The following is a 4,506-nucleotide window of genomic DNA, read 5'->3' as shown; positions in this document are numbered from 1 at the left end:
TCAGAAAATTCTCCAGAAATTACTAGAGATAGATCCAGAAAATCCCGGACTCAAAGAATTTTATTTATATGTTCCTGCAGAACTTTCTCCAGGACTTCCTTCGTAAATTATTTCAAGAAAACCAGAAAATTTATATGGGAATTGTTTATCCAAATAAAGTTTTATTAGTCTGTGGATTACACTGTTGAAAGGAGATTATCTCTATCCGCGGGTCGTAATTCCTTCAACTTTCTCCACCATTTCCTTTCAAAATTCTAAGACGCTTATATATCTCGAATTGTTAGAGCTTTCCAAAGGCACTCCTAAAGAAATAATCGATATTTTAAATTTCTTGAATAAATTATTTGTCATTTTCAAAATTTCTTCAAAATTTTTCCAGGGATTCCTTCAGAAAATCCTCCTGAAATACAGGGATAAATCCAGAAAGTCCTAAAGACTAAGAATTTTCTTCAAGTATTTTCAGAACATTTATAGCAATTTAAGTACAAGGAGGAGTGAAGGAAATGTTCATTTGTGGGTCACATGCTTCATCGTGTGTAGCTTTTCATTCGTATATCACGAAGCTATCACAACGATACTCCATGTCCAGGAAGTTTGGAAAAATCCACCAGACTGGGAATTCAAATCCAACATTCATAGTGTTGACTTGGCCACGAAATAAGCACCAATTAAGATGTGTAAAATTCAACCTTCAAAAAGATGATGAACCACCAATGCGACCAGAATGAGGTTATTCCATGAAGTTTTATGAGATTAGAGTTCATTATACGCTCGTTGACTTAGGTCTGTAGCCAAGAAGATTAGATGACCTAATATTTTAACATGCCAATGCGGGTAAAAGTGACAGAGATGGTAAAAAATCTGCTAAAGTTATAATAGCTGTTTAATTAATGCCTAATAGGTTGTTCTTGGTTTTGAGATGCAAAAGCACTGCATATTGTGATTTTGTGTTTGCCAATCGGCGTGAAATACGAAACTCGGCGGCGTGGAAGTAACGGCGAGTGGCGCGCTGCCGACACCTTGACCGGCGTCGGCGTATGCCAAAAAGTGTCGGCGGGGCGGCGGCGCGGCGGCGCACAGGTCTAACTCGATGTTCCTTTTAGGGGATCAAAAGTCGCATTAAATAGGCTCGAAAGACTATTTTCAAATTCTCAAAAGCCTCCTTCTTCGAAATCCTTTCGAAATCGAAATCCTTTTTTGAGGCCTGGAAGCTACTTTCAAGACATTCGAGCCTCCGTTGAAGGGTTGAGAAGCCTTCAAAGCGTCAATTTTTTCAATTCGCTTGAAAACATACTTTCAAGCAGCACAGAGGCGTCCTATCAAAATGCTTAAAAGTTATTATTTCTCTGTTACTTTTCAAAGGACCCAACTATTTTTCTGAATTAATTTGAGTACTGCAATCAAAAGCTTTCATGTTTTCTGTGATTGGGCTATTCAAATTAATTCATGAAAAAATGTTTAGGTCCTTTTGAAAGTTGCGAGAATTGGTTCGAAACCGCCTTCCAAGAGACTCGAAGCTTTTCTTCAAAGGCTTGGTGCCTCCGAAGATGCAGGGAATCTTATTTTCATTACGTTGAAGCTTCAGTAGTACAAAAGTTCTTTTGAAGCTCGATGGTTAACTTAATTTGAATTGAAAGTTTCACGGAAAGAATTCGAAAAGTTTTGAGATCCATATATTCCGTTAGTTTCAGGTCCATTTCTTTCATATATCTAAACCTTTAAATGCGCAATGTTGTTTTAAACAACAAACCGATAATACGTTTAATGTTAATGATTTCAATGGCTTAAAATATTTTTGAAGCAATATGTAACTGAACGAAGCATACTGATGTATCTTGTGTTAAAGGGTAATAAAAACATTGAAAAACAAAAATATGCTTATGGGACCTAAATTATTTTTACAGGTTGTGATGATCGTTGGTGTGTACGGGGCATGCCGTCGAGAAGAAGAACTTTGGTGAAATTATCACCAACGACATAGAAGATTTAGGGGACAGCGTTAAAATCACGATTCCGAACACGAAGACCAAAATTTCCCGTCAGTTCGTGATCACCTACGATCACCAGAAGAATACACTGGACATTGTTTTCGTCGATCGTCTGCCTCTCTTCTTCCGGATTCAGGAGTGGACATTTCTGTTTTGAAGAGGCACGGAGGTTGGAAATCTACTGCAGTTGCTGAGGGTTACGTAGAAAACTCTTTACAGCATAAAAAAGACATTGCCGGTAAAATTTTTGATGCTTCGGACGATGCTCCAGTTACAGAAGAGGGAGAAAATATTCCTCTCGAAAGCAATGTTCCAAATGATCCGAAAACAGCATTTTCCGCGTTTCCGGTGTCTGAAACATCACTTCCTCCGGATTATTTTGTTGTGCCGCCATCTTCTTCCACTACTTCAACTTCGAGAACATCTCCAAACCAAGTACAAATGAATCATCTGTTCAACTGTACTATTAATTTCTACCAGAATAAATAAACTAGTAATAAGATTATTATGGAATTAAATGTGTTTTCTTGAAAAAGCAGAAGAAAAGGTTATTAGACTAGAAGAGCCTCTGGGGATAAAAATACAGTTGAATAATGCCCGGTGTTGAACTTAACCTAGAATTAAAAAAACACCTAAATAAAGATTAAAAAAAGGTTGAATAATGCACAGCGAGCTTTAAACAGTCCAATTGGTATATCATGTCTATGGTAGCGACTGAATAGATTGACATGACACTATACTTTTCTTCATGAAAATGTATTGCATAATGAATATTAAAGCACTCAAATGAGTTGCATAATGGATATTATAGCACTCAAATGGGTTGCATAATGTAACACATTCTAAGATGAGGAAAAGTAGGCCGTTTTATCACTCAAACAGCAACTGTAAACCAGGTATTATGATCAGGAATTGCAAAAAAGACTTTTATTGTGACTTTTATTTTACTATTTTAAAAAATCATTCTGGCACCACTGTGGAGGACCCTCTGCAGACTGCGTGGTTGGCGACGTGCAGCCATGAACCGAGAAGACTTCTATGTATAGCACAGCCCACTCCGGCCTCAGTCTGGTAATAAATAAATAAACCACTCCCTAGCAGCACAAGTCGAACAGATTTAGTTACTGCAACTCAAATGTAACCGAATTCAGTTGTATATAGTTCGCATGAGCCGCTGTACAACATGTGTGCTGCTCGGGATGCTGTTTATTCTGTTTATTCTGGTGCCAAGAGAAATTTAGCTAAAAGGCAATCATAAACAAGATCTTTTTTCTACACGTAGTTTTAAAACCAATGTTCGTGCTGCAAAACCATTTATTTCAATTGACACATGAAATAAAATTTAACATAACTTGAAAGGGCTGCATTAAGAACAATCCTCAAGGAACCCAAATTTAAAAGTACTCGCGTTTTCAAGGACACATGACTCAATACGAAAGCAAAGCACAGCGGATATTTTTAATATTTCAGCTTTACTGCGTGAAATAATAAAAAATGACATATTGAATAGTGTTCCCTCGGAAACGCGAGTACTTTTAAATTTGGATTACGTGAGGGTTGTCTTCAAGTAACTCCAAGAAATTAAAGAATGATGTGGAACAATATGGATAGGCAAAATATGTTATTTTTTACACAATTACAAAAAAAAAACAGGTTTGCTTGATTTGTTCGGTAAGTGTTTCTGTGTTGAAATAATCTGATCTGGAACGACATTACGAGATCAAGCATTCTACGAAATATGATATTTACACTGGATCAGGAAGAAAGCAAAAGTTGAAGGAGCTTCAAATACGCCTATTTAATTTAACTGTCCATTATTGGTTAACATTATTAGTGGAAAGGATTATCGAAGCAAAAGACTATTTTCACTCCTTAACACACGAAGCTGGAAAATGCAATACGAGCCAGTTTTGCTGTTAGGGAGACTTTGGCATAACAGACGAAACCGTTCTAAGACGGAGAAGGATTGCATATCGACTGTTGTTGACATCGTGTGCCCTAAGGGAAGCCTCCTTCAGTAGCATAAGTTTCTCCCAGAAGATTTGAAAATTACTGAAAGTATGAAGTTCAGAAAATTATGAATAATTTCCCGTAGAAATTTGGAACTATTTCCTTTGAAAGCACAATAAGAAATCACCACGCCAATTCACGCCGCCGCTGGCCAAAGTGGTCTTCGGCGTAACGCTGAAAACGTCGCCACTTTGACTAATGCGCCGCCGCAGTCAGTTTTCAGAATCGCGTACACCTTTAATCTTCTCGTGAAAGAACGTGGCAAATGGTTTCATCATCTTGTTGTCGAGCTCACATATTTTCTACTATCCAGCTTTTTACGCTAGCTATAAATCAACTATGGTGATTGGATTTTGACATTCGGTGTGTACGAGAACTGTGGTACCACTCTTATAGCAAAATTCTTGTTACCAAGGATTCATTTAAATTTGTTTACAAGGTGAAAATTTTCACATTTATTTTGGGACGTATCTTAATTTGCTATTCAGTGAGCCATATATTTTAATTC

This window comes from Armigeres subalbatus, unplaced genomic scaffold, assembly GCF_024139115.2.
Source record: "Armigeres subalbatus isolate Guangzhou_Male unplaced genomic scaffold, GZ_Asu_2 Contig28, whole genome shotgun sequence".
NCBI classification, from domain to species: Eukaryota; Metazoa; Arthropoda; class Insecta; order Diptera; family Culicidae; genus Armigeres; species Armigeres subalbatus.
The sequence above is the reverse complement of the archived record's forward strand: the minus strand, read 5'-3'. Positions refer to the sequence as shown.